The 18615-nt window shown below is 39.2% G+C and overlaps 1 protein-coding gene across 14 annotated transcripts in view; it reads right to left on the minus strand.

Annotated features, from left to right (window-relative positions):
• LOC105019322 (adhesion G protein-coupled receptor L2) overlaps positions 1-10211 on the minus strand; it is an 88016-nt gene extending 77805 nt beyond the window's left edge. For 4 of the 14 annotated variants that reach the window (XM_010885402.3, XM_020045257.2, XM_020045263.2 and 1 more), the window contains exon 1: positions 9601-10206. The gene's annotated coding sequence lies outside the window, so the exon portion shown is untranslated. Of the gene's footprint in view, positions 1-9600 lie in introns of all 14 variants that reach the window. The other 10 variants (XM_010885431.4, XM_029116521.2, XM_010885420.3 and 7 more) reach the window with 4 other exon arrangements.
• Between the last annotated feature and the right edge of the window lie 8404 nt (positions 10212-18615).

Below are 18615 nucleotides of genomic sequence, written 5' to 3' on the forward strand. Positions count from 1 at the left end.
AGACTGGTACTTATTCTCTGGATTAGGTTAAGCCCAGTACTGGAGTAGACTGGTACTTATTCTCTGGATTAGGTTTAGCCCAGTACTGGAGTAGACTGGTACTTATTCTCTGGATTAGGTTTAGCCCAGTACTGGAGTAGACTGGTACTTATTCTCTGGATTAGGTTTAGCCCAGTACTGGAGTAGACTGGTACTTATTCTCTGGATTAGGTTTAGCCCAGTACTGGAGTAGACTGGTGTTTATTCTGTGGATTAGTCATAGCCCAATACTGGAGTAGACAGAGTGTGCAGTGTCCCCTAGTTACCTCTGCAGAGACCAGGCAGGTCTGCAGCGGCAGGCAGCCAGGCAGCTCAGAGAGTTAAAAGCCTGCCCTGTCCCACTCATAGGAACAAGACCATCAATAATTCACCGTCATCAGGAAGCATTATCTAACAGCCTGATAAAATTTTTAGAATGGTGGGTGACAACATAGCAACCATGAAGAAGTGCTCCACAGGAGAATGAGTTAAGAGGACACAGTAGGTGGCACAGAGGGCACGTTTCCGAAGGAGCACATGAAGAAAGTAGAAAATGTAGGCACACACAAAGCAAATTGAAAGCTAAAATCTTGAATTGTGCTTGGCACACCAGTGCTCCTAAATTAAAAAGTTGCATCGCAAAATACCTAGGTGCATGCTAGAGTAGAATGATGGCACTATAAAGATCTCACTGGAAGGGAGTCACAGCGATCTTCCACTGCGATAGACCCGACGGCAGATTTGCGTCAGAGATCATTTTTTTCTGAGTGTAAACAGGTGAAAATGTCAATTGTCCCATGTCTCCTTCCAAGGTAACGTGGGACACTTTTCCCACAGACACCCGTGGCTGCTGAGGTCTGAAGACGATGTTAATGTGTATTTGAGTGGAATGAGCAGTGACTTGGGAAGTCTGGATCTGTAGGTCCCTTTAGCTCCATAAACACATATAATATATACACACACACACACACACATACACACATATATATATATATATATATACACACAAACACATACACACACATATATATATATTTACATATAATGTTAATTTCATTTAGATAAAAATGTTATCACGACAATTGTTGTGGTCTAAATAGGCTCTTAGTTGACAACATATTTGATTGGTGCTGCAGGCTCAAGATGGAATCCTCAATTGGGGAAACAGCACAATTGTCCACCCAACGTCTGTATTTACTGTTTTGTTGACCAAGTGCTTGTGGGAGAGTGTAAAATATTTAAACAAAATGCAAATGCTACCGCTAATACAATAATAAGGGTAGAATAACAGTAGTTACAGAGGTATTTACATATAGGCAAAGACCGGGTAATTCAAGGAACTACAATTTCTTACAATTAACATTCCGTATACCCTTTGAAGTGGGCAATAACACGGAAAAATACTGAATGACAGGATGCGCCTTGTGAAACTTTTTACCACTTCCAAGCCTTTTTAAATCAGTAAATCAAGACGATTTCAACATTGGGATTACCTGTGGACTTGGTGGTAGTCACTCCATTAAGGTAAAACACACCAGGCAGCATTTTAGTATCAGTTAAGTGGAACAACACAGCGTGTAATAACATCAGTAGTGTAAAAGGGCAAAATAAGACCCAGCAAGAAAAGGTGCAATTACACATTCCCTGCTCCAACTGTGTAATTACTGTGGAATCATATTAATGTATGTTTCATTGGACATTACGGATACCGCAACACCACATTTTAATATAGTTATATAGTAATTAATGTTTATCTACTACAGTGTTACTACAGTAATTACCGCGTTTGTTACATGTTAATTAGGGCAACTGAATATCTCTGAAATCTCTCTTCCAAAGGTATACTATGTAGCTTAGCTTGCTAACCTGCTCCTCTGAGGCCAATTTTGTCATAAAAAATCTAGCACAGAATCTACCCTTCTAAATTAAGGCACAGTGGAAATACTCTGATGTGCTAGCTCACTAGCTATGTCCTTGTTAAAAAAGACAGAACACTGCACTACATCCTGTCTGATTGAACCACACAAACCTAGTTATATTGGGGGTGAATATATAAATTAAACTAAATAAAAGGCACAGGTAGTGAATAAATATCAGCCTATTGCCATCTCTATTCGTTTGCACAACACCAGTGGAAGGATAGGCTCTTTATAAGCAGAGGTGGAAGCATTCACTGGCCTGTATTAACAACTAGGCCTTTCTCAGTGACAGAGAAATCCCTCTAAGCCTAGATCAATTACACCCCGGCTCGGCTGTAATTAAAATGTCCTAACAAAGGTCCTGGAGCGCATGACACAAACCTGTATGCTGAAAATAAGCCTTGTTCAATCTATAGCACTATCCATATGCAAGGATTGGCTGAAAAGGGTTTAAGACTCAGCTCAGATTTCCTATAGGGAAAAAATATTATGTATGTTATGCTAAAAGTCAAAGAAATATTTTCATGAACCTTCATGTACCTTTTTTGTCTTTGTATTGACATGGTGTTCCTCATTAAGATGATGGGTAAGGTTAGATACCAAGCATAGGCGATATCAAATAAATCTTCTCAAAACACTAAATCCTGCTTGTAATCACAGCGGTAAGAAATGTGAATGTCTGGGGCGTTTTCACAGTAGTTCCACTACGCCGTCTACACTCTGAAATAGTTGGAATTAAGGTCTTTATCTTTTTGTGTAAAAAATTTGAAAAATAAACTGGAACATGGGACTGTTTGGTTGGATCGTACTTGTAGCATGATGTCACAAATCTTTTGATAACAGACCAATGACTGGTCATCTGGGTAAGGGGGTGGGCTCTATAAAATCTGAATAGACAGAGCCTTCCAGAAACCAAGGGAGGCTCATAAAAAGTATTAATAAAAATACATATTAAAATAAAAAACACACAGGGATTTATCAGACACACTGATGATTTACATGTAATTAAAAACACTGCAGGGGGCTTTAAATATTTTTTTATTGTGCCTATTGCCCCCCCCCCCCCCCAAAAAAAAAAAATATTACATTTTTTTTTCTATTATTCTAACCATCGACAAAGTAATTATTTGTTCCCTTTAAGCATGGTTGATAGTTAACTGGGTTCAGCAGAGAAGACAGGCTGCTTATGACTCTGTAATTAAAACTGCCAGAGCAATCAGCAATCACAACTCTGCTCTCCAAATATCAAGATCTGATTTGCTTGGCTGATCAACAACAGAGCCTGTTCGTTCTTTCTCTTTCTTTCCTCCTCACTCTCCTTTTTTACTTATTTTCTTTCTTTCTCAACCCCCCTTTCTCTCATACACACACTCTATGTCTCCCCCTTTCTCTCTCCTTTTTGCTGTCAGTATCTCCTCTCAGTATCTCTCTGTTCGCCGCATCTAGGCCTTCAGGAAGCTTTTGAAATGAAATAAATCCTAACAACTCAACAAGGAAGTGAACAGGGGCAAACGAAGAATTCTGGTTTAAAAGTTTGAATGGGAAAATTGCTTTGTCACTTGGACTGCGAACGGATGTCTTGGCAAACACCAAGCAGACAGAATTAACAGGGAGTTATTTCTTGTGAGGCCTGAGGATAGCAATAGCAAACCACAAAAAAATAATTAGGTTATTGATACTGTAACATCTGATTGTTGTCAGCATTGATGGACAAATTATCTGAAAAAAGGTTAAACCTATAAATATCCAGTTTACTATCCAATATCCCAAAACTGTCACATTCTCCTTCACGGACGTACACAATCTTACCGAGCAGAAGAGGACATTTGGTCTTAAGCCTAAATCCCAACGTCCCAGAGCAGTAGTGAGGACATTGCACTGCAGAGCGTGTTGTTTTTCAGGAGGGGGATATAAAGCAGGTATCGTAATATGAAGAGTGCTTTGGGTGCCTAGAAAAATCATCTAATCAATTTGAAACTGACAGTCACATACAAGAAATCTATTTATCTGTTTTAAAGAATTATCAAGCAAGCTGGTAAATGGTATCTAGAGTCACAGGTCAGAGCCAATATGAATACAAAATAACCTAATAGAAAAACAACAGACCACACGTTCAGTAATCTTCACACAACTGATTTGACGGGACTATTCAAAAATTTTGAAGTCATGTTTTCTCAGTTACACTATGATAGGACAGTATTAAAACCAAAATCATGTACCAGGATGGACAGAGCCGTGTGAAAGACAGAAAGATTGACAGAGCCGCATGGAAGACAGGAAGAAGGACAGAGCTCAATGAAAGTGCGACCTCGCCAGCTGGATAATAGGCTATATGTGTTCCCTTCCCATCATTCCCTGGTTCACATAGTATGTCAGATAGGGTGACAGACAGGGGGCTGCCAATCAAATGTCCAAGGTCCATTCAAGGTCTCTGACACTGGCTTTCTCGCATTAAAATACATAATGGTTGGATCTATGCGTGGCACCAACTCCCTGCAAAATTGACATTATTAAAGTGGCGGCTAGTTAAAGACCATGTGATGGTGATGTTGTGTCTCCGGAAGTATTGCATTACACCCACAAACTTGCTCTTTGATATTGGCAATAACGGACTTCTGATGGGGAAAAAACTCCTTACATCAAATGCCAGCAATATCGTGGGAGGTGACATTTATGTTTGTGACTTTGACAATGCACGCACAAAGTAAAAGAGCCTCGGCTGAACCCACAGGGAATATAAACTTGTTTTCTTGTCTCTACTTATGTTATCCAATATGTGAGCAAAGCATAACAATTAAAACTTCATAAAACATGTTTTTAATTCTCAACAAACACCATTTATCATTCTAGCTAAATTTGGATTACAGTGGTGTTTCGTCACTGACCAGAAAGCCCCTGGCGTCTGTTAAAAAATTCTAGTCTGACGGTTATTTGCTCAAGTTCTCCTCTGAAACCATTTTACAGACAAATGCAATGTGTATATCAGGAGAACAGGCCCTAGAGATAAATTCAATAGAAAGGCATTGGTTTGATAGAAAAATAGTGAATGGTTTTCTGAGATAAGGATATTACTTGCTATTATAAAAATAGAAAACTTTGATCAACAGGATAAGTTATGGAATTTATTTAGACATTTTAATATTAATATAACACATTTTTTGATGAATTTACAGTTTTAAGGCACAAGAGAAATGGGATGGATATACACAACGGTGATAGCCCAGATCAGATTTTCACCAACTCGTTCTTGAGGCCTCCCAAGGGTGGACATTTTAGTTTTTGCCCTAGCACTTAATAGATTACTCAGATAATCAAAACTTAATGATGAGATTTTTATTTTTTGTAGTGCTATAGGGCAAAATCAAAACTTGCATGCATGAGAGGCATGAGAGGCCCCAGGGCTGAGTTTGGGAAACCCTGGCCCAGATAAACAAAGATAATCATGGAGAGTCCTTGGAGAAGACGCTTTAAGTCCAGTTTTATATATGTCTGTCTAACTCAAATGAACAATTCTTCAAAAATGAAACCTGACTCCAATAGCATGGGTCCCATATGGAAAACTTGCCATTTCTATAAATCATGGATTACAAAAGAACATAATTCATAGCAGGCCTCAGATTGGCCATGTCCTAATCCAACCTCCCAAGACAAAAGCATTCCACCTGACCTTTATAATCTCCATGCTTCCTGTGACCTGAAGGTATAGGAGACCACCAAATGAAGCACATCATCTGTCCATTCCCCTGAGAAAGTCTCAGAGTAGTGTCTTCTTATGCTAATGGACTCCAGTCCAGTGGTGGTAGAGCATCACAGAGAATCTCTGAAGGCGATCTGGACAACTCACAGGTCAGTACTAATCTCCTGATAGATGGAGGCTAAGGACCCCCAGCCATCCATCACACCCCAGCGACACATCTCCCACTGGGCCAGCTTTACACACTCCAAAGGGTTAAACACGGACCCAAAAGACCCAAAAGATCATCCATCACTCAAAACCACCAGCCCCTCCACTCCCCTCCAGATGATGTGGGGGCTTTAACAGCACTGAGGGCGCTTGCTTTCTTAACAGAGGGAAAAGTGTTCTGTATTATAGGAACTAGAGTTGGTCGGCAGGGTGGGAGCTGTTTGGTGAGAACATATCCAGGGCTGCCTTGCTCTATAGCTCAGCTCCGGGGCTTCTGTTGATCATTAAACATCCATTTGAGAAGCAGTGGGGGAAAGTTAACTGTCATTTAAAGCACCATGGGTGGTGAGGGAGATTTTTACCCTTTCCAATGCCCTCTTCTCCGTAGAAATACGAAAGGCATACATTCATCGAATGGGTCAGCTAACCTAACCTAACACAATGTCATTTGTTCCAGTCTCAGTCCATTTACCTAAGCAGCTATAAAAAGGAGGAAGACAGATGATGAAACAGCTATGATGGACATTGGCAATTAAGACAAATTCCAATCAGCCCAACCCATCTACTTCTACCTCCCCTACATTGCTCTCTTTCTCTTCCTCAAATTCTCTCCATCTCCAGCTGTTTGTTCCTAACTTTTGAAAGTGTCTCAGTGTCTCTGAGAAAAAGAAAACAGCTGTCAAACTGGCCCCTTGTGAGTGAAGATGGCAGGTGAGCTTCCCTCTGTCTCCTCCCACCCTCTATGTGTGCCTTCTTTCTCAGATTTGATTGTGTGAGAGCACAGGAAACAAGGCTCTCAGTGCATGACGTGGCATCGGGGGTTGTTCCGGGGCCGCGGCGGGCAGGGGAGCGCTGCCTTCACTTCATTAGAGAGAGAAGCACAGTGATCAGGGCCACTAACCCCTGGGAGAAGTGTCAGATGCACAGCCTTATACACTAGCCCTGCCATTTACATCAATCATGATGTCTTTGACTCTTCCAGATCTCATTTGTGTTCAACATCCCTATTAGGCAATGTTTCACAAGACAAAGGGAATAAATAAAAAAGAAAGGCAGCCAGACTACACACAGCAAGGCATTCTTTCAGAGCCGAGCAACAGCTGCATTGCATGGAAAATAAACATTATCTCTGTGACAAAAAAAAAAACCCACAGAGGCCATTGGTTGTTCGAAACTGTTCTTTACACACACCTCTCAAAGAGGCCTCCAGAAATCTGTGTAATTTTTCAGTAAACGTGTAATTAACAAAAAACAGTCCTGAAATATACATTCGAGAAAAATAGCTTAATTCATTCTTATTTAAAACATACTACATGTATTTAACAAAACTATAATTACACAATATGTCCCATGAACCATACTGGCAGGCACTGTAGTTGTTCTTGCACTGTGTTTATAAAATGACTGTTTTTCATCCAAGTATACATTATTTTATATTGTGAGAGGCAATAGTTTGCAAAAGATTTGTTGCATTTTTACATTTTTAATTAATAAAATGTCATGATTAACAACAAACAAAACATTTTAACAAGAACTAGTCCTCTTATTTAAATAAACCCCCACCAAAATCCCCACGTAAAACATGCAGTTTTCACATTTTTCTACTTACTTTGGGGATTTTGGTTTGAACCATGGCGGCCTACCAACTCTGTCAATCCTAAATAAATACGCATTTGGAATCCAACACAAGCTCTCTCACACAGAGAGAGAGGGAGAGAAGAGAGAGAGAGAGAGAGAGAGAGAGAGAGAAAAGAGAGAGTATTGACGCTGCATTAAATAATGTGTACAGTGGTCTCAAGCAAACAACCGCACTCTTATTCTATGGCCCACCACCACCCATCCCTCTCAAGACAACATTTTTGGGGGAAGGGTGCTGGTATATCAAGTTTTCTCCGTTGAAAGGCAGCCACTTTGATATGTAAATCAACGGTTACAAAAAACTGCTGGAAATCACACTTGCATAGATTGAAGCCATTTGTGCCAGAGCCGATGTGAGATGAAATGGCACTTCCCCTGGAGACGCGGGCCTGGACAAATGGACCAACCCTCAGAGAGATCGTATAGGGCGGGGAAGAGGAGGGGAGACGGGACAACGGAACATTTGTTCCCGCAAACATTGTAATATTATTGAGAATTTACTATCACGTATAAACCTACGCTATACCAGTATTGGTTATCCAGTAAACTTATTTGAATGCTAACAGCACATTTTCTCAAGTAAATTCCCATTTTGTTATGACCTAGTTAAATTGGCTGCATCGCCAGTGTAGACAATGGAATAAGCGGACAAAAACATTAAGCCCCTGTTGTGAGTTGGGCGGTGTGTCTACAGGTAAGGCACTGCCTCGCCTCCGTGATACTGTATAGCCTACAGGCTAGCTAGAGCTAAACGAATTACTAATAAACTTCAACTAATCATTCTGGTCAAGTTATTTGCCAGCTGTGTCATCCGCTTGGAATAGGAATTAATGTGCTAAACGAGTATAGCTCCCTAGTCAAATATAGTGGTTAGGGTGCATGCTTTGACATTTTGGCCTCGTTTATTTTGACATGGGTTGATGATTCATAATACGAATCCTCCATTAAAGATTATGAAGACCTCTCTCTTCGTCTATGCCTGCTCTGCTTGAACCACGGGCTGGAATGAACCCGTGGTACCTGTGTGAGGACTGGCTGTATTATTTAATGTCTTCTACAGTAGCCTATCTTTATTCATGCTAGCAAGTGAGACCATGAGATGTTGTGCTCTTAGGGCGAGTAAGATAAGGTACTGGTGTGCCTGTGTGTCTCTCTGTGTGTGTCATCACACATGGCTGGCTTAGATATCTGTGAATTATACATGTTCAGTGAAATGATCTCATTTTACAGCCGCAAAATGGAGAGGTAGACGAAGACAGCAACTGACGTTCAGCTACTTAGGTCGTTGTGTCCTCGGGATTACGTGTAATGGGATAACGGAAGATGTTACATTTATGTGACAGTCTATCACACCACTTCTGTAATTGACAGCGTGCTACCTGGAAAAATAATACAGTCAGGTCACTCTACTACATAGCCTACATTTAAATTGTATTTGTGGAATAACCCAATGTGACCATATGCTACTGTTTATTTTACAATGTCTCACCCCAAACCTCGGCATCAGGTGAGATGAAATCTAGTCTAATTACCAAAACCGAGACAATAAAAACGCCTCCTTTAGAGAGCGACAATAAAATCCATATGATGTCAGGTAATAGCACCGTTGATGCATTCATGCATTGCATTTCATTGTATAACTAGTCAATGTTCTTAAGAAAATACTTTGAATTAACACAATTAAACGAAATCAAACCACGAAGACCGACGAAGAAATCCACATCTGGATGAGCCTCTAGCAACTTTTATTTCAATAACCAAGGGCCCGGATTACCAGACGTGAGAAACACTCATGTCTGGCAAAATGAATTTTTGAATTGTTATTCATTTACTATATTTAGGTTACATACCTAATTTAAAAAAGACGGGTTTAGTGTATAGTCTACTATAGTAGCGAAAACGTGATAAATGGCAAGTGGGCTAATCAGAAAGTGTTCTTAAAATGGAGTGAAATTCGGTAAAATGTCCGTTACTAGTGCCTGCCGCACCGATATCGTAAAGAAAGAAGTGTCTATTTTCTCAACACAGCCTCTAAAAACTCACAAGATGCCCTTCTCCCAAGTAGATTAACAATCGCACAGACGTGGGGTCGGCGTGCTAGGCCAATGTTTAAATACTTACATTTAGGGGTGATAGTCCTAAATGGTGTTTGACGAATATTTCAGTTTGGCACCGAAGAAGAGTGGTCACCCCTTCAGCAGGATAGAGGCCCCCCTCAAGCTCGGTATAAGAAGCGGGGAACACAAAGACGTCGGTGGTTCCGATGCATGCTTCACTTGCGAGGGACAGATTGTGTTATTTCTTGTGGCAGTTAGGCTCTCTCCAAGTCCTTGAGTCCCCAAGGACCGAACAAACTGTTCCATAGCGAGGTGCAGTTAATCAATAGGCCTAGATTTCTCCCATATCCCCGTTGCACGCATCCACATTTTCCGTGGGACGCAATGAATTAAAAAAATAGCACAGCTCCAATGCACTAGGCGAATGAGAAGCAAATCAGCTCATATCCTAGTAATAAATGATGCAGTCGTTTTCCACGACGATGTCAATCCGTTCTGAAAGTCGCAAAAACAATGCTGAAATAGTCAAATGCGACTACAGTTCGGGGGTCTGTTTTTGTGCTTCGGGCTTGTGCTCCAGGCAATCTCTGCGCTGCTCCATCAACACACTGCTCAAGCCAGCGCCAGTCGGACTCCTGAAGCAAACAAGACGAGGAGAAACGGTGCGCCGGCTCCCTGCTCTGCAGCAGCTGGCTTTCAACAGCCACCCTAAAACCTGGTACGGATCGTGCGGAACGCAGGGACTGGTGTCTAGTGCACTCAGCAGTTCTGTATAGAATGTCTATGGGAAGGACAGGCCCTAGAGAGGCTGGGGCTAGGGGCTGGATACGGATAGTGATACAAGGTACAGTCAAATAGCTGATAATAGGTTCTGTCAGATACTCTATCATTTATTATGAGGCTGGCTATTATTATTATTATAACTAAGCCGAACTCCACAGTTTGCAATGGAGTTGAGCAGTTACTAGTGTGGAAGAACTGTAAAATAATACAGTTTTCATGATAAAATACCTAAATAATTGCCTTAATTTACATCAGACAGTAAATTGTAGGAAGAAAATATCATGTGTGAATATGGGCTATTCTTTGGGGCTGAAATCTGTTATAGATAGATAGATAGACATTCATAAAGACAAAGATAGATTACATATTTTATGTGACATTGGGCCTCCATCCCACCCTCACTAGTCAATGCTCAACTCCATTATACCATGGAGTTGAGTTTTGTTGGCTGTGTCACCATAGGCCCATGGGCTAATAGCTGAAATGGGGAATACGTAGTGTATATTCATTCTCACAACAGTTGTCACGTCTAAAGAGAAAAGGGAAAGTGCAGCTCTGTTACTACTTTATCATTCCAGCTGGACCTGATAAATAATCAGCACAAGGGGAAAAAGACACACTAGAAAGTTAATAAGATTATATGGGGCCACTGCTGATGGAAAAAAGTATAAGCAAGACAGCCAAGAACGAGAAACCATCACATCTGAACACATCCAACATGAACATAAAAAAAACGGTTTCCTTCTAGTAATCCACAGGCCAATAGGAAGTGTTTGTCTCCTGTTTATAGAACTGGCAGGCCTGCATTGCGTACAATAAAGTAGAAAGTGAACGTCAAACAAATGGAAATCGTGCACCACTACTAAACAACCATTTCAAAAAAGTATGTGGCGGGGGAAGTCTTTTCTCTGACCTTTAGAAAATAAAGCATCACATTTGCTAAAGACCCTGAAATGTCTACGCATGCACAGATCACATTCTGCACATGGATTTATTCTCTATATGCTCTTTATCTAGAAGGCTAGCAGGCTTGCGCTGGAGTTTCACCTCTGGGCAGCCACACCATGGCCAATTATCAGAATTTATCAGTGGGCTTGTTCATTCGCTATGCAAACGGATGAATGAAGCGAGAAATAATGCTAGCCTACTGCTCAGAATGCCTGATGCTATTTCTTCTATCATTGCCTAAGTGAAAGAACATCACTTTAAATGGCCTATCTGTCTCCTAGGGCCATATAGGCTGTTGATTTTTAGAAATGTTTGTTTAAATAGCTGCATAGTTTTTATTTAGGTGGTTGAATATCAGATTTTCATAAATATAATGCAGAGATGTGGGTTGCATTAGGTCGATCAGAGCAGAGTATAAGATTTATGAAGGGAGGGAGGTTTTCATCAGCAGAAGAACAGATCGGGTGGAGAAGCAGTAACGTGCATACTCATAAAAAGCATATAGATTAAATATTATACTGTATAAATAGATTAATATACATAGATTAGACATTAAATACAGTTTTTGTCTCTCAAGTTGATATGGATCCATCTTTAGTCTCTTCCACTGAAAATCCAGAAGCTTCTAAACGTGTGTGGATAATGTTATGCCCATCTTCTTGAAAATATATGATGGGATCTGTTATGGGTTCAAAATGCTAAGTTGCCCATAAAATATGCCATTCCTTGCTTTGAGCCTCACTCCAGGACACCCACAGAACGAGGCAAACATACTTCAAAGTCTGTTCAATAACACACAATAACTTTTTTGGGGAATGATGTTGTTCAGTACAATATGTTCCCCATCCAAACGTTTAAGCAAACTGAAAGCACCCCTGCTTTGCTAAACCTGTTATACCCTTTCAACATGACCACAGAGCAAGTCGTCTAACAACATGTAGTTTTGGATTACAGGCAAGAAACTGTAATTCCCTGTTGTTTTCTAGCCTTATTATGTGGGAACCTCAAATGTGAACTGTAAACGTCTTGTTGGTCGTTATAGACAACAATGGATGCACTGGAGGGGAAATGATGTATGTCAGCTGGATTGAGCTCAACAGTTTCATGGTAATTATTTAAAATTTCCCAGAATTCCCAGGCATGTTTCATTTTGAACAACATATCAAACTGTCTATTATTAATGTAAGTATCAGTTTCAGGTCCATTACTTTACACTATTTATAGAAATTATCTTTGTTAAAACACTGGGAAAAAAACTGGTCTCTACTCTAAAAAAGAAAAGAAAAACAAACACAACAGCTAAGTTTGAGAAAAAGATATTGTCGTGAATGAAGATGAATTTCTTTCCCCTCCTTTCTTTCCCAAGTCAAAGTACATTGCCAGGTCAGTGAGGCTCTGTTACATGTGGCTTCAATAAAAAGCCAGTCTCCTGGCCGCACAAGGGAAATGCGAATTTGGGTCAAATTCACCAGGTGGAAAGTGACAGGATTAGTGAGGTGCTCTCATGTTTTCCAAGGCATAATTTTACATAATAAAGAATAGTGCAGTAAAAGAAAACAGATGTACTAATGGTAATCCATGGGCATTTATATGTATAGATATACATATGTATACATACACAGTACCAGTCAAAATTTCTGACACGTCCTCATTCAAGCTGGTGACTACCTCATGAAACTGGTTGAGAGAATGCAAAGAATCTACTAGATGTATTTAGATTTGTTTAACACTTTTTTGGTAACTAGAAGCCTCCATATGTGTTACTACATAGTTTTGATATCTTCATGATTATTCTAGAATGTGTGAAATAGTAAAATGATATACCCTTGAACGAGTAGGCGTGTCCAGACCTTTGACTGGTACTATCTAGATATGTACGGAGAAGGTTACTAATGAAAATATAAGTGATATAGTTCATCTCAGCTGACATGCCTAGTTCCTGAAATATTTGTGATTTCTATTGATACAGGGCTTGTGGTAAATGTAATTTACTGTACGTCCAAATAGCCCCTTCCCTGTGTTTTCAGAGCACTTATGGTGCACTTAGAAAATGCTTATTCTTGCCATTTCACTGTAGCTTTGTTTAGTTGCCCCCGCTCAATGTGTGGCTGACGTTTCTGTCTTTTTTCTCTCTTTTTAGTGAAAACTTGTAAAGAAAATCTCCCACTCATACATATGCATCACTACATCACCCTGGAGTCTTTCTCATGATTGTCAGGTTTCCCTGTTTTTCTCAGTAATGAAGTCTCTGAACGGGTGAAAGAACGGAACCCATAGGTAAAGTATATCATACACTAAGACAGCCCATTCTAACCCTCATGTGTAGTTACTGTGTTACCAAACAGGTAAAAAGTTAATTTAGACAAAACATTATCAATATAACCCAGCACTATTTCAGTATATGCTCATGGGTTAATTATGTGAGATAACAAAATTTGTCTCAGGGAAAGTTATTTATACTTTGACTACTTTACCAAATATTTGCACTACACCTTTCCCAAATTCACACTCAAATGTCGTTGTCAAGTGTATAACAAACAAAGCTGTAGCATTTATGAATTTATTTATATATATGTATATGATGTATAGATATATACAGTATATGCTGAAGTCTGAAATGATGGCGTCAATAAAGACCAGGGCTAAGGCATGTACAGATTCCTCCAGAATTATTGACAGCCCAGTAAAAATGTCTGCGAATTGCAATTGTTGTTTACCAGCTTGATCTTACACTCAAAAACATCAGATTAATTTAACCTTTAATTGAGTGAAAATTGTATCATCATGGAATAAATACTTTAGTCAAAGAAATGCTTGACACAATGTTTGGCACCCCTGTGTTATGTACTTTGTGCACCTTCCCTAAGCCTAGATAACCGCTTTGAGTCATCTCCCATAATGCTTTATGAGGTTGGAGAACAAATACAAAAAGGTACAGAAACTCTCAAGATCGTCATAGTCCTTTGTCATCATTTGTGGACTCTCCTCTTCAGCTCATCACACAGGTTATCTATGGGGTTTAGGTCATGGGACAGTGATGGCCATTGCAAAAGCATGATTTTGTGGTCATTGAAGAATTGTTGTTTGGATTTGGAGGTATGCTTTAGTTTTCCTGCATGAAGATCCAATGACAACCTATTTTTTGCCCCCTGAGGTAGACATGTTATGGCCTAAAACCTCCTGTTTGCCATGTATCCAAACAAGGTTCCCAGTGCCTTTTGAATTGAAACAACCCCACAACATCAAAGATCCATCAACACACTTCGTAGTGGGGATTAGGTTATTTTCTGTATGGCCATACTCTTCTTTCTTACCTGCTTTTAAAATATAAATTTTGGCATAAAACAGCATGTAGTTGATGTCTAATTATAGTTTTGGATAATTGGTGAACCCAAGGCAATCAATGTAGCAATTTTCCGACAGTGGTCCATGGAGATTCTTTTGCCATGTGAACCATTCTCATTGTGCCGGGTGTGTTTAAGATTCAAATCTTAATTACATTATATATCAATTTGATTTTCTTCTTATGATTTTCAAAGGGTGCCAATAATTCTGGCATGCATGTTTTGAATGAAGTAATTAATTATTCATGATTTATAACTCAATTTAAGAGTAGATTAATAGGATTGTTTGCATTTATACTCAAGCTCATACACAATAATTTGTTTTTTTCACAGCTTTTCTGGTTCATATTAACCTATCCAGTGCCCCACTGGATACACATATTTTAGTAATATAGCAGATCTCTGATCCAGTGGGACTTACATTAGAGAGTACATAAATGTTAGCACTTATTATTGCATATATTAAGTACATGTATACGTACACAGACACACATAAAGTAGGGAGAACAAGTATTTGATACACTGCCGATTTTGCAGGTTTTCCCACTTACAAAGCATGTAGAAGTCTGTAATTTTTATCATAGGTACACTCTTAACTGTGAGAGACAGAATCCCCAGACCAAGGGAGATTGACCGTCATTTTGAACTTCTTCCATTTTCTAATAATTGTGCCAACAGTTGTTGCCTTCTCACCAAGCTGCTTGCCTATTGTCCTGTAGCCCATCCCAGCCTTGTGCAGGTCTACAATTTTATCCCTGATGTCCTTACACAGCTCTCTGGTCTTGGCAATTGTGGAGAGGTTGGAGTCTGTTGATTGAGTGTGTGGACAGGTGTCTTTTACACAGGTAACAAGTTCAAACAGGTGCAGTTAATACAGGTAATGAGTGGAGAACAGGAGGGCTTCTTAAAGAAAAACTAACATGTCTGTGAGAGCCGGAATTCTTACTGGTTGGTAGGTGATCAAATACTTATGTCATGCAATAAAATGCTAATTAATTATAAAAAAATCATACAATGTGATTTTCTGGGTTTTCTGGGTTTTGGATTCTGTCTCTCACAGTTGAAGTGTACCTATGATAAAACTTACAGACCTCTACATAATTTGTAAGTAGGAAAACCTGCAAAATCGGCAGTTTATCAAATACTTGTTCTCCCCACTGTATACAGTACATACAGACTCACATACATATGCAAGGAATTCCTTTGGAAAGGCATGTATAATCAATAGTTTCCTGTTATAAACATGTTCAAACTTATACCTAAGGGCTATACCTCAGAATTTAGGCTTTATTTCACAAGTTTAAGAAATGTCATGAATTTTGGTTGTATCAGATGAGTCTAAAAAGGTTTATTAGGAAATTATATTTCAATAATATTTTAGCATTAGTTACAAAGTTGAAGACCTTAAAGATGCAATACAGACCAAATTGAAGTGTCTTGAGAGTTGTTTACATGTTCTACAGTCTTGAAAAATCAGAAAAGGAGGGGGGTTGGCGTGTGTCGATCTGAACTTCAACAACGAAGACCAACGAAGACAGATAATGATGTCCATTGGGGATTCTTTATTTTTCATTGTCAGTATTGTTTTTGGTGTTTTGATGTATAGTATAACATCCATAAAAGTTGTTTGTGTGATGTAAAATAATGTATTCTATCTTAGCTTCCAATGCTTGCATGCTCACCACATTTGGTGTCCTTGTGAGACATGCTCTTCAAACGTTTAGTAGATAGAATCATTTTTATTGGCAAAATGTGAGTAGTCCTGGAGTTTCTTTTTCAAGATCTTTCCAAATGTTAACTAACTAACTCACTTCGTCCAGTGTCCAGAAAAGTGGATTGGTGGTAATGGCAAATTCTAAATGTATTGTCTAATTTTCTCTTATAACAATATTTCAGAAAAAAACTGTTAAACAAAGCAATAAATGACATTAAACTGTTAAATTGTACATTTTAATTATATATTGCTATCCATGATTTGACATTCAAACTCACATAATGTTCAGCCACTCCCAGAAAACTTGTTCACTTCATGCCATATGCTTGATTTTGCTTTCTGCAGTATTTGCGTTACTTAGAATATCAATATATAGAAGTATACTTTCTTTAAACTATACACCCATTAAGCTACTCATACAACGTTTGAAACACAACTGTTGTGATTTTTGTGCGCAGAATTGACAGAGTTTTTCACATTTTCTCTGACAATCTGATGCTGAGTTAAATCTTTGCAACATCTCTACTGGTGCTGCTTGGTCAGATACTATGCAAAGGTCTTTGAGCGTTTAATTTCATCTTGCCTTTTTAGGGGGGCTGTCTGAAAAAAGACCCCCCAAAATTCCCATGTCTCACACTCTCCCGTTTCTCCACCCCTACATCTTTTCTTTGGTTTTACTTCCCATGGATGTGTTTCCCCCCAAAATGTATTGTTCATATTATGGGCAAAACCTCATGCAGGTCTGTGGACTGTTTTAACCAACATTAATAAAAGAGTACTGGAGAGTGTTGTGGTAAATATGTCTTGAGTCATTATTCAGTGGTTTTACTCATTATGATCAAAAGCCCCAACAATCAAAGGCAATCTGAAGTGAGAGAGGAAAAGGACTTACATTGAAAGAATAAAAAGAGTCTAAAGGGAGGTTTGAGGGATTTGCTCTGGCATTCGACGAATGTTTGTTCCATTCAGGCAACAAATACTCTCTGGTGTTCTCTCTGTGTTCAGAAGGAGCCAGTTCCATGTGCCCCTCAGATTCACAACATACTGTATTTCCTTTTCAATCTTTTTTGTGCCCATCTTTTTCACTTTCATTGTTGTCAATTTGTCCCAAGCATGCACCTATAGAGATCAAAGATGAAAAAAACTCAAAGGCAATCACATTTTGGCTCGCAAGGAGAAGAGTAAGAGCCAGTCTTTCAAGATTGATGGAAAGCAATGTTAGGGAAAATTGTATTTTATTTGTATCACTACATGGTGTGGCGATTATGTAAATTGTTTATTCATGATACAGGGCAACAAAATCCACATTCAAAATCAACTAGTCAATCTTAGATCTGACAGAATTTAAATTAACAACTGAAGTGCGGTACTTGCAAGGAGAATTGCAAGATGGCGACTTTGCAACACCCTCTTTTCTTTGTACTTCATAAGTGCATAGCTATACTGCCATACTCTCCTTTTCTGAAACCCATGTCTACGATGCCTCCTTTATTCTCATAGGACTTCCTTTGACTGCAGCCAGCCAGGCAGCCCCAGATGACACAAGTTAGATCAAGCATAGAAAAAGAATCCAGGCCTCAACATCAGATGAAATCTGACAAGCAACATGGACCCAGACTTGTCCACTCTCTAGATCTTCTTCCTTGGCTGAGAAGCTTCCTTTCTCTCTGTCATCCAAGAGCTTTTTGACCTAAGTGAAATGTTCAGAAGACTGACAAAGTAAATAGAGCCATGCTAATAAACTAAAGATAACAGTTATGATTTGAAACCTTTGGGCATGTCTTCAGATATCAGTTAAAGATGCAGGATCTTATGCACTTGCAAATTCATAGCAAATCTTACAAAATGGATGACGTGGGTTACAATTGTCATTGTTGCTCCTTTCAGGAACCAGTTTTTATTTGTGAGGACTACTTTCAAAGCTTTTAGCAATTATACAAATGCTCTGGTGCATGACCATTCTTTTCCCGGATCATTGAACATGCCCCTGATCTTTATTGATATAATAATCTATGCCATCATTCCAGACTTTGAATATCAAAAATGTATCTCTAGTGTATCAACATATTTGATAAAACAGCTCAAATTTTCTGTTGAATTGCTGATATTGTGATGATGCTGTTTATGCTACGTTTCTATTAATGTGTGGTTGTGTTATGTGACTTGGATCAGGGGATTCTGATGGTGTCAAAGGAGGTTACGGTCCTGTTGTTGTAAGTCTGATCTGCCTTTTTTTCCTTCTCCCCAAGCATATGCAGCGACACGGCTAAAGGGAAACAGATGCTCCTCA

This window comes from Esox lucius, chromosome 3 (genome assembly GCF_011004845.1).
Source record: "Esox lucius isolate fEsoLuc1 chromosome 3, fEsoLuc1.pri, whole genome shotgun sequence".
Taxonomy (NCBI): domain Eukaryota; kingdom Metazoa; phylum Chordata; class Actinopteri; order Esociformes; family Esocidae; genus Esox; species Esox lucius.